Source organism: Platalea leucorodia (genome assembly GCF_965183815.1).
Source record: "Platalea leucorodia genome assembly, chromosome: 31".
NCBI lineage: Eukaryota > Metazoa > Chordata > Aves > Pelecaniformes > Threskiornithidae > Platalea > Platalea leucorodia.
This window is the reverse complement of record NC_138853.1, coordinates 1,078,517-1,091,005: the sequence shown is the minus strand read 5'-3', so window position 1 is coordinate 1,091,005 and position 12,489 is coordinate 1,078,517.

Here is a 12,489-nt window from a genome sequence, read left to right as displayed (position 1 = left end):
TCGATCCCCTCATCCAGATTATTGATAAAGATATTAAGCAGAAGTAGGCCCAATACTGAGCCCTGGGGAACACCGCTTGTGGCCGGCCACCAACTGGATTGATCTCCATTCACCACCACTCTTTGGGCCTCATCATCCAGCCAGTTTTTTACACAGCAAAGAGTACGTGGGCCCAAACCGTGAGCTGCTAGTTTCTCCAGGAGAAGGCTGTGGGAAAAGGTGTCAAAGGCTTTACTGAAGTCCAAGTAGACAACATCCACAGCCTTTCCCTCATCCACTAGGCAGGTCATCTTGTCATAGACGGAGATCAGGTTAGTCAAGCAGGACCTGCCTTTCATAAACCCTTGCTGACTGGGCCCGATCCCCTGGTTGTCCTGTACGTGCCGCGTGATGGCACTCAGGATGATCTGGTCCATAACCTTCCCTGGCCCCGCAGTCAGGCTGACAGGCCTGTAGTTCCCCAGATCCTCCTTCCAGCCTTTCTTGTAGATGGGCGTCATATTTGCTAACCTCCAGTCAACTGGCACCTCCCCAGTTAGCCAGGACTGCTCATAAATGATTGGAAGTGGCTCGGTGAGCACTTCTGCCAGCTCCCTCAGTACCCTCGGGTGGATCCCATCTGGCCCCATAGACTTTGTGTGTGTCTACATGGTGTAGCAGGTCGCTGACCATTTCCCCTTCCATTATGGAGGCTTCTTTCTGCTCCCCGTCCCTGCCTTCCAGCTCGGGGGGCTGGGTACCCCAAGAACAACTGGTCTGACTATTAAAGATGGAGGCAAAGAAGGCATTAAGTACCTCAGCCTTTTCCTCATCCTTTGTCACTATCCAATAAAGGCCCTCCTTTTGTTGCTAATGTATTTATAGGAACATTTTTTTACTGCCTTTTACGGCAGTAGCCAGATTAAGTTCTATTTGGGCTTTGGCCCTTCTAATTTTCTGCCTGTGTAACCTCACAACATCCTTGTAGTCCTCCTGAGTTGCCTGCCCCTTCTTCCACAGATCATAACTCTCCTTTTATTCCTGAGTCCCAGCCAAACCTCTCTGAGCTCTGAGCTCTCTCTGCCCACCAGTCTTTTTTCCCATCTGTGCTGCCCTTTTGCTTGTGCTGCCTTGAAGATGACTTCACTCACAAATTTCTCTTTAAAAACTCCAAACAACTGAACTAATATGGCAGCAGGGAAGCATTGGTTCAATGGGCAGATCTGCAATCTCTGTCCCAGCCCAGAGACGGAGTTGCCTTGAAGAGAGCAGGACAGGACCCCTCACGGAGCGAAGCAAAGGACCCTGAGAGGAGAGTGCCAACCCCCAACGAAAGGCTCAGCACTCCCTAGGATCCTACAGGCGAGCTGTGCCTTTCTGGGGGCAGCTCGCAAGCCCAGCAGGACAGGCAAAGCAGAGAGTCAGGGGTCCCAAAGATGACGTTCCAAAGAGAGAGCCCGAGCACTGCCCAGCAGACAATGCCCAGAAGACATCTACAGTGAAAGACAACAAGAGAGCTGCCAGAGAGCACCTTCCCCCACTGCTTGTTTGCAGTTTCCCCCCACCCCTTGCCCCTGTCTCTGCTGCCTGGAGCTCTCCCTGCCAGGAGCTGTTTGTCTGGCCCCAAGCCTCCTCCCTGTCAGTGCTCACAGAGCCCATCCCACCCGCTGTGTGCTCAGCTCTGCCCTGCAGGCACCTCCCAGCAGCAGGGCACTGCCCAGGGGCATCTCTGTGTGTGCAGGCTCTGATGGGAACCTCAGAGCAAACCTGATGAGGCTGGAAAAGTGATACTGATGCTGTCTGTAAGCCACGGTATGTTGACTTGTGATACTGCCTGGTTTATTCACTTCGAAGAGTAAAAGAGTTGCAATTTCAGTGCCTCCTCCAGAACGGAGAGATGAATTTCTGTGTCCCATTGCCCACCCAGACAACCCAGAGCAGAAGATTGAAGGAACAGGATCCTTCCCTTTTGGGTAGCCCCTGTCTTGCTCTGCTTCTTGGAAAGTCTTCTCCTGGGAATGCCCTGTAGCGATCTGCTGCTGTGAGCAGCCCTGACCTATGCAGCACCCACCCTGGCAGGACCCTGCCCTGCCAGGGGTCGCTCCTTCCACCCACAGCTTCTCCCCGCAGCTCAGTGGGGAGCTCCCCGGGCAGTCTCAGTGCTGACCCTGGCAGGCGGCAGAGTCCCTGCCCCAGCACACAGCCCCCTGCGGTGCAGGGACCCTGCTCGGAAGGACGGCCCTGGGCACTGCTGGATGAACACCCATATGCACACCTCCACAACCATCCCCAGGAGAAGGCAGCCATCATGTTATGTTCCTCTCATGGTGCAGCAGGGAAGCTGTGCTCTGGAGCACATCCTTCTCCTCTACATTAGAGAAACTAAGAGAGTAATACTGACAGATCCCATAGGCTGTGGGATGTGCCAGCTTTTGATGGTCCCTCCAGGAACTGAAGCTGCATTGCCCTACACCCAGAGACTTACCACATAAAGGGCTGTGAAGATTTCTCCTCCAATGAGCTCTCCTCCCACTCCCACCTGCCTTTAAGCTCTCTCAGCCTCGCAGATCTCCTCTTGGTGCCTGTGGGCAGTGCCCCCAGCCCTGCTCCTGGGCAGAGCTGTCTCTCTGCAGTGCTGCCCACTTGCCAGCAGCTCCCTCCATCCCAGGAGCCCAGCCCAGCTCAGCAGCAGAGGCCCAGCCCAAGGCAACACTTTCTCTGCCCCTCTGGGCTCCTTCTAGGTGTCCCTGGGGCTCTAAGGGCTGACAGCTCCTGAGAGGCAGCAGGGTCTCTCATGGGCAGCAGGGGCTGACACAGACTGATGTCATCACTGCCTGTCCCTCTCTGAATGCTGGAGAGATGCATTTTAGAAGTGGCATTTTCCCAAACATGGCGTGGTGGTCTACGAGAGGTGGAAATGTTCCCATCCCTTTACCCCTGTCCCCATCACGTTGCCAGGCAGGACACCTCGGCAGTGACAGGCAGAGATCATTCCTCCCCAGTGCAGGACAGGGATTCAGCTGAGCCCATAAGGTGTCTCCTCTCTGGTGAGGAGGCCAGAGACTGCAGTGGGGTTCAGCTCTCCCCCATGCACCCCACAGACCCACAGCCGCTGGGATTCCTCTTGCTTCAGCTCAGGGTGCACAAAATAGGTGCCTGCAGACCAGCCCCTGCCCTGAGCACCTGCTGGGATGCGTGTGGATGGGGGGTGGCAGTCAGCTGCTCTCACACAAACTCCTGGTGGCATTTGAGGTGCCAGGGGTGGTCCAAGACTTGTGGATGTGTCTGCAGGCTCTGATGGAGCAGACCTGGGACAGCCACATCTGCCTGAGCATCAGCTGTGGGGCTGGTGGGGAGGGTCCCTTGGCCACCTCAGGTTACACCCAATGTTTAGGGCATCTGAATGTCTGTCAGACTCACATTTCCATGGCAGCTCCTGGACTTTCAGCTGACCAAGAGGAGGAGTGCACGAAAAGGAGGGTCAGACCTGTCTCAAAGCACCATCCACTGCACTCCCTAGAGCTCAGCTCACTGCAAACTTCAGGCATGTGCACATCCCTGCAGTGAAGGCACCTACCTTGTTTCAAGGCTTTGTTTTAAATGGCATCAGAAAGGCCTCTAGTGCCATGCCAGGGGAGGCTGGGGTGCCCAGTGAAACTGCCTGTGGCTGGCAAACATGGCACAGGACCTCCAGGAAAGCCATGTCCCACTGGAGGGGGGTCTGGGCAGACACAGCAGGGCCTCCCAAAGGAGTCCGGTGCCTTTGTGCCAGCACCTGAATGCCAACACCCCGGCAAGGAGGCAAGGTCCATCTCGTCTACACCCACATGTGCTGCAAGATTGGGAGACGCATCACACCAGGGTCTCCACTCATGTCCCGGTACTCTCAACCCCTGACAGTTCTCTTCTCTCCTCTCCTCTACCCGCCTACCTGATGATATTGAAAAAAACCCCATGCCACTGATGTCCACAGACTTGCTGGAGTGCAGGCTTACCTCACCTAGGGACTTTCTCAGGGGTACCTTGTGTTCCTGGAGATTGGCACAAGGTGCTGCCGAGCCAGCTCAGGCAGCAAACTTCTCTCTTGCAAGGCCATCATGGCCCAGGCCTGCATTTCTGTGCCTTGGGGACTGCAGGGTTTGTTGTCTTCATGAGCATCTCATTTCATGATTACATTGCCACTTGCCATCCTTCCCAGCACGTCTTTGCTCTGAAGCAAAGCCTTTGCATGTTTAGGGTCCCGGGTGCTTGGTTCCAGTTTTCTCCATGAGAAGCCTTTGCTGAGCTGCTGCAACCGGAGTGTGCACCAATGTCCTCAGCCTGGGACACAGGCAGGAGCATCTGGAGCCCCTTATTCCATCACAGAGCTTCTGAGGGAAACACTGCGGTGACGTGGTGGGACAGGTTGCACAGCGTTGGGTACTTTCATTGCTAGATACAGGCTCTTTAGGAGACATTGGGAGTGGTTGGTGAAGGTGGGATAATGAGACCGGGGCATGCCCTCTATGAAGGATGGGGCAGGTCGAATGTATGGTGGGGCAGAAGACAGGCTGCGTGAGTGTTTGTGGGTGAGGAACAGAGGAGAAACCAGTGAAGGTGACATGAAGGTGGGAGTTAGAACCACTCAGTCAGGGTGAGGAAGTGGACAAAGTCTTCTGTAGGCAGCCCGAGGAAGTCTCCAGATCAGCAACAGTTGCATTCACTGGATGGGAAAAGTGCTTCGGTGCAAACAGTCCCATTGGGTCCTGGAGAGTCTCAGAGTCAACTTATCGGAGCTTTCAGGCTGGCCGAGAGGGTGACTCAGGGCTGGTCAGGGATGTTTAGGTGTCAGCCTTGCCTGTGGTGACTGTGGAGACCAGCAGAGCTCAGGTTTGGGATCTCAGAGAAGCAGACATTGTCCTGCTCAGGGCTCTGGTAGTAGGAGATCCCATGGAGAGGAAGCTCTGAAAGGGAAAAACCTACAAAAGCTGAGAGGCCTTGAAGGACATCTTCCTCCGGGCACAGGAAGGGTCTGTCCTGATACACAGGGAAACAACCCTTCACCTCAGGAAACCCACTGACCTAAACAAGAACCTCACAGCTGAGCTCCAGTCCCACAAGGAGGTGGAAGCAGGGAGAGGCTCCAAAGGAGGAGTTTAGAAACGTTGTCTGGAGAAATAAGGATTCTGTTAGGCGAGTCAAAGCTCCCCAAAAGGTCAAGCTTGCAAGGGATGTCAAAGGGCAACGAGGTAAGCTGCTACATCTTCCTTAACCATGACAAAACCACAGAAAGCTGAAGTGGGCCACTGCTGAATTTAGCAAGAGTAGATGCAGCTCGGTCTGAAGTACACGATGTCTTCTTTTCCTCTGTCTTCACCAGCAAGCTCTCCCAGGTCTTTGTGCCCTCAGGCATGACTCAAGGAGGAGGAGAACAACCAGCAGTGGATGAAGATCAAGTCAGGGGCTCCTTAAGCACTCACCCCTTCGGAGTCTACTGAGCGGATGGGCTGCATCCAAGGGCGCTCTTTCTCTGCAATCCCCGGATGGGCTGTTAGCAAGCAGAAGGTCAAGGGATGTGACACTGGAGAGTGATCCATGACACCCTAGCTGAAACACCACATGTCAGGTTTAGTGCAGCAGCCAAACGCAGAGGCGTATGGAAATGTGTCAGGGTCCTACTGAGCACCTTCCTTGGTCCTAGGCCAGTTGGGAAGCGGAAGAGGGAAAGGGGCTGAGCAGTAGTGATCCCTGCCTGGCTGGGTCTGCTTCTGACCCTGACCAGCATGGCCAGTGCAGGGCCACCCCATGGCCTCAGGGCACCACAGTCCCCTCGCTCTGCAGAGCAGCACCGCCAGCTCAGGGCCCTGTGGGGAACGTGGCCAGGGGTGCAGGAACGGCCGGCCAGGCCAGCATGGACGCACTCACCTGGGGAAAGGCTCCCTGGGGAGAAGGGGTGTCCAGGGAGAAGAGCAGGGCACCAAGGCTGTGGAGGGGAGAAATAAAAAGAGCACCCCGTTCCTGTGCCCAGAGCTCTGCAGCACCCTGTGGCTGGCATTGCCATGGGGCCAGCCCAGACTGGGCTGCTCTACTGGGATGGGATGGGATGGGGAGAGGGCAGAGGAGGTGGGAGAGCTGGGGAGGGGCTAGGCTGGAAAGTTCCCAAGAAATAAAAACACCAGTGTACAGCTCAGCTGTGTGAGGGTGGAGGGTAGGGGCACGCAGCAGTGTCCTCACACAGCCAGGCCTGGCAGAGACCTGAAGGGCCAGCAGAGAAGGACCTGGTCTGTGCCATAGTCCCTGCACACCGCGAGCAAGCTGCCCCAGGGCGATCATCACAGACCTCCACCTATTCTGTCTTCAAAAACCTCTCCAAGGGAAAGATTCAGTGAGTCATAGAATGAATCGTGTCTGAAGAGAGCCCTGAACATCATCTTGCCTCACTCTCCTGCTCAAGGCAGGGTGAACCAGATGAGGTTGTTCAAGGCCTCCACCAGCTTTACATCACCCAGAAAGGAGCTGAAAGTGCGCTCCATCACATCATACAGGGCGATAATAAAGACGTTCAAGAGTGTTGGCCCAAGTGCTGGTCACTGAGGGATGCCATCAGTAGCTGGCTGCCCAGAGGACTTTGTACCACTGGTGACATTTGGGCTTGATCATCCAGCCAGCTTCCCAACTACATCTACTTCTTCAGCCCAGATAGCACTAATCTGGCTATAAGGACACCATGGGAATCTATGTCAAGGGCCTTGCAAAATTCCATGTACACAGCACGCCTTTCTTTCCCCTGCCCGTTGTGGTTCAGCAAACCCTTTCTTGTCCTTCAAGTGCCTGGAAATGTCTGCAGGAGGACCTGTCCCATCCCCTTCCCAGGGAGAGAGGTAGGCTGACCAGCCTGTAATTCTCCCAGTTCCCGTTCCTGTCCTTCTTGAAGATGGGATTGACCTCTGCCTTTCCAGGGACCTCAGAAACTCTCTGATGGCTCTGGCACTTTTGAGAGCACAATCCAGAATCACAGGCAAGGGTGACTTAGCAGACACGAGCCCTTGCAATGAGCCTGTCCCAGGCAGCTGAGATGAATCTCCCTGGGCCAGGGGGGTTTGTTCCTGGAATCACACACAGAAAGGGCAGGGTTCTGTCAGGCATCCACATCTGAGCTGGCCTCATGGACTCCTTATGCACCCAGGGGTGTTCAGAGACACAGTCTTTCCCTCTTACACACAGAGGCAGGGCACTGCAGGAGTCATAGGGACTCTCTGGCCTCCTGCTGCCACTGGCAGAGGCTGGGAGGCACCTCAGCCCTGCCGTGTATCACCCTGCTCTGCATTTATCTGAGATGCCCCTTGTCATGAGGAATGGACACAGGGACCTCGGCTCAAGGAAGCACATCCCAATGCTGCATTCAGGTGGTTTCCCATGGGATGTTGCTCCCAACGTGAAGTGAACCTCGAGGCACTGTGTGTCCCACAGGCCTTCATGGAACCCCAAGGAATAGCTGATGGCATTTCTGCTCACTTGGGTTCATCTCAGCTCACGTACATGATGTGCATGCTTACATCTCCTCTGTACAACGCAAACATGGACTTCGGACCTACTCCTTTGGTGACCTTCCATGGAGGGATAAAGAACCTCTGCCAGCTGGAGTGAGAGGCCAGTGCTGGCAACGGTGGTTGTGAGGGGCTAGTGCAGGATGATTGCCCTGGGGTGTCCAGCGAGCACAGGCACAGACCAGACCCTTCTCTGCTTGTCCTTCAGGTCTCTCTCAGGAGGCCTGTCTGTGTGAGGATGCTCCTGCGGGCCCTAACCCTGCACAGTCACATTCTTTAGCTGTATACTGATGTTTCCATGTACAGGTCATATTCTTGGGTATGGTCTTGAGAAAAACTTTGGAAGACGACCAAAGCCTTCAGGCACTGTCTGAGGAAAGCACCTTTCTTTATGGAAATGCTGTTATGGAGGCCAGCTCTGTCACAGAAGTGCCCATTGCCTCTCCCTGCCTGCGGTCACAGGACTATCACGCAGCACGACTGTGACCAAGCTGCCAGAGCACTCAGGGCTGACACCAACACAAGGGATCAAGAAGAGAGTGTGGAAGTGGCAAGAGAACAGCTCTTGAAGACCAAGCGCTGGTGCTCCCTGGCAGTGCTGCCATGCTGGGACTCTTTTCCTCTCCACCCATGAATACAGGAAACGTCTCTTCAGCTCCAAAAAGTTCTTGGAGGAAGGATATCCGGAAAAAAAAAGTCAGTGAATGGCCCTTTATTTTCTTTAAACACACAGAGAGAACAGCTTGTCATTTACACAGCTACTCAGTAAGAAAAGCAACCAGTGAATTAGAAAGGAGATGACAACATTATCACAATTAAACCATGACCAACGGCTGTGCAGAAGACCATGGGCAGTTTATTGCTGCAGAAAAACATCCAGTTATCAGTTTCCACACTGCATCCTTGAGCTGCTGGTTCTTCATGCTGTAGATGAGGGGGTTCACTGCTGGAGGCACCACTGAGTACAGCACTGCCACCACAAAGTCCAGCAAAGGTGAGATGGAGTGGGGCTTCAGGTAGGCAAACATGCCAGTCCAGCTGGGAGGTGTTTCCCTGTCCCATGTCTTTTCCCTGTCAGCAATCACAGACCCATCCCAACCTCTGTGCACTCACCTTGGCCCCACAGAAACCTGCCTGTTTGCAGGGCACGGGATGGGTGCATGGTCCTGTTTGCATGTAGAAGAAACGACAGGTCACTAGCACCAATATGTCCAGCAGAGGCGATGCTGGTGCTGTCCATAGGCGGAGGAGTGGCTGAGGGCACTTTAGGAGGCTCCCATCAGACTTACTGATCACTCGCTCGGCTGTCTCAGTGGCTTACATCAAAGCTGACTGCTCCTTTTCCATTCATCCCTTTTCCACTGTCCCCCCCACTCCATGTAGGAAACTGAAAACACAAAGTGAGGAAATCTTCATTATCTTTATGGCAATCCCTGCCAGGACCTTCTCCTTGAAACATCCCTTAGGAAATATTCTGCGGCTGAACTGGAACTGTGAGCAGCCCTGACCCATGCAGCACTCTCTCAACAGCAGCAGGACCCTGCCTTACCAGGGGTCCCTTCTTCCACCCACAGATTCTCCCCACAGCGCCGCTGGGAGCTCCCCGGGCAGGCTGAGCACTGACTCTGGCACACAGACCGCTGGGGCACAGGGACCCTGCTCTGAAGGACAGCCCCGGGCATCCCTGGCTGTGCACCCAGCTTAACATCCTTGCAGTCATCCCCAGAGGAAGGCAGCCTGCATGCCCTGTTCCTCTGATGGTGCAACAGGGAAAACCTGCTCTGGAACATGTCTTCCTCCTCTACCCTTGAGAAGCTGTGAGAATCCTCCTTAAAGATCCCACAGGCTGTGGGATGTAGCAGCTTTTGGAGATCCCTACAGAAACTGCAGCTTCACTGCCCTGCTTCTAGGGACTTACCTTATCAAGGGATGTGAAGAATTCTACCACAATGAGCTCTCAGCTCAAAGCATTCCCACTCCAGGCTGCCTTCAACCTCTCTCTGCCTTGCTCCTCTCCCCTTGGTGCCTGCAGGCAGTGCCCTCAGCCCTGCTGTGCTTTGCAGAGGAGCTGCTCCTGGGCAGAGCTGTCTCTCTGCAGTGCTGCCCACTTGCCATCAGCTCCCTCCATCCCAGGAGCCCAGCCCAGCTCAGCAGCAGAGGCCCAGCCCAAGGCAGCACTTTCTCTGCCCCTCTGGGCTCCCTCCAGGTGTCCCTGGGGCTCTAAGGGCTGACAGCGCCTGAGAGGCAGCAGGATCTCTCCTGGGGAGCAGGGGCTGACACAGACTGATGTCATCACTGCCTGTCCCTCTCTGAATGCTGGAGAGATGCATTTTAGAAGTGGCATTTTCCCAAACATGGCGTGGTGGTCTACGAGAGGTGGAAATGTTCCCATCCCTTTACCCCTGTCCCCATCACGTTGCCAGGCAGGACACCTCGGCAGTGACAGGCAGAGATCATTTCCCCCCCAGTGCAGGACAGGGATTCAGCAGAGCCCATAAGGTGTCTCCTCTCTGGTGAGGAGGCCAGAGACTGCAGTGGGGTTCAGCTCTCCACCATGCACCCCACAGACCCACAGCCGCTGGGATTCCTCTTGCTTCAGCTCAGGGTGCACAAAATAGGTGTCTGCAGACCAGCCCCTGCCCTGAGCACCCACGGGGATGCGTGTGGATGGGGGGTGGCAGTCAGCTGCTCTCACACAAACTCCTGGTGGCATTTGAGGTGCCAGGGGTGGTCCAAGACTTGTGGATGTGTCTGCAAGCTCTGATGGAGCAGACCTGGGACACCCACACCTGCCTGAGCATCAGCTGTGGGGCTGGTGGGGAGGGTGCCTTGGCCACCTCAGGTTACACCCAATGTTTAGGGCATCTGAACATCTGTCAGACTCACATTTCCATGGCAGCTCCTGGACTTTCATCTGACCAAGAGGAGGAGTGCACGAGACTTTGAGACTGTCCCTTCCTGTGGTCACAGGACTACCACGTAGCACGATTGTCATCCAGCTGACAGAGCTCTCAGGTCTTACACCAATGCAAGGGATCAGAAAGAGAGTGTGGAATTGGAAAGAGAACAGCCCTGGAAGACCAAGGGCTGGTGTTCCCTGGCAGCACTGCCATGCTGGGACTCATTTCCCTTCCACCCATGTACACAGGAACTGTCCCTGCAGCTCCAAAAGCCCTTGAAGAAAGGATATCAGGAAAGAAGTGATGGAAAGGGCTTTATTTTGTTTAAACACACAGAGAGCACAGGTCCTCATTTACACAGTCACTCAGTCAGAAAATAAAGGCAGACAGTGAATTAGGAAGGGGATGACAACATTATCACAAGCAAAAAACCACCACCAACAAAATACAGAAGACAGGCTGGGCCTGTAATGAGTTACATTATACCTGCTATGCAGAAGATGATGGGCAATTTATTGCTTCAGAAAAACAGCCAGTGATCAGCTTCCACACTGCACCCTTGAGCTGCTGGTTCCTCATGCTGTAGATGAGGGGGTTCACTGCTGGAGGCACCACCGAGTACAGAACTGCCACCACCAGATCCAGGGATGGAGAGCAGATGGAGGGGGGCTTCAGGTAGGCAAACATGGCAGTGCTGATAAAGAGGGAGACCACGGCCAGGTGAAGGAGGCACATGGAAAAGGCTTTGTGGCGTCCCTGCTCAGAGGGGATCCTCAGCACGGCCCTGAAGATCTGCACATAGGACAGCACAATGAAAACAAAACACCCAAAAGCTAAAGCAAGACTAACCACAATAAGCCTAGCCTCACTGTGGTAGGAGTGTGAGCAGGAGAGCTTGAGGATGTGGGGGATTTCAGAGAAGAACTGGTGCACAGCATTGCCTTGACAGAGGGGGAGTGAAAATGTATTGGCAGTGTGCAAGAGACAATTGAGAAACCCACTGCTCCAGGCAGCTGCTGCCATGTGGACACAAGCTGTGCTGCCCAGGAGGGTCCCGTAGTGCAGGGGTCTGCAGATGGCAACGTAGCGGTCATAGGCCATGACAGTGAGGAGAGAATATTCTGCTGACATCAAGAACAGAAAGAGAAATATCTGTGCAACACATGCTGTGTAAGAAATGGCCCTGGTGTTCCAGAGGGAATTGGCCATGGATTTGGTAACAGTGGTGGAGATGGAGCCCAGGTCAAGGAGGGAGATGTTGAGGAGGAAGAAGTACATGGGGGTGTGGAGGTGGCAGTTGCAGGCGATGGCAGTGACGATGAGGCTGTTGCCCAGGAGGGCAGCCAGGTAGATGGCCAGAAAGAGCCAGAAGTGAGCTTCAGCTGCAGCTCCCGTGTGTCTGTGAAGGCCAGGAGGAGGAACTGAGTGATGAAGCTGCCGTTGGACATTTCCTGCCGCTGGGCATGGGGATCTGTTCAAGAAGGAAAAGATAGTGACAAGTTAGGGAGATTTCTCTGAGCAAAATCAAAGCCATTTCTCATACACCGTGCCCTGTACCCACAGACACACTTTTCCAGTTCTAGGAGACCTTCCTTCAGCTCTGTGGCTGGAGCCCTGGTTGGTGCTGGCTGAACGTGCCATGAGGAGCAGGGGCTCTGCCCGCTGGCTGCCGAGAGGTCAGCCCTGCTCTGCAGCAGTGGGTTCATGGGAACAGTGGGTTCAGGGGCCAGTCCTGGTGTTCGACCTTGTCTCATGAAACTGCTCCTAGTGCAGAAGGGGCTGTCAGCATCTGCACTCCCAGTGATAAGGAACTGAGATGGCAGAAGGCAGGTTGAGAGGTTTGGTTTTTTTACACCTCCTCCTCCCGTCCCACCCTGCGGTGTGTTTTTGTATATAAGAAACCCTCAGCATTTTTGCTGCACTCAGGGAAAACAGAGGGAGTCCTGTCAGGCAAGAGGAGTGAGAGGAGGAGGACTGTCCTTCCATGAAGTTCCCAGTTTCTCTGGGCTTGCACCTTTTTGAGATGGAGGGTGATCACACTCTTGTGTTACCCTGAAAAGCCACCAGGCACTGCTGTGAGCAGA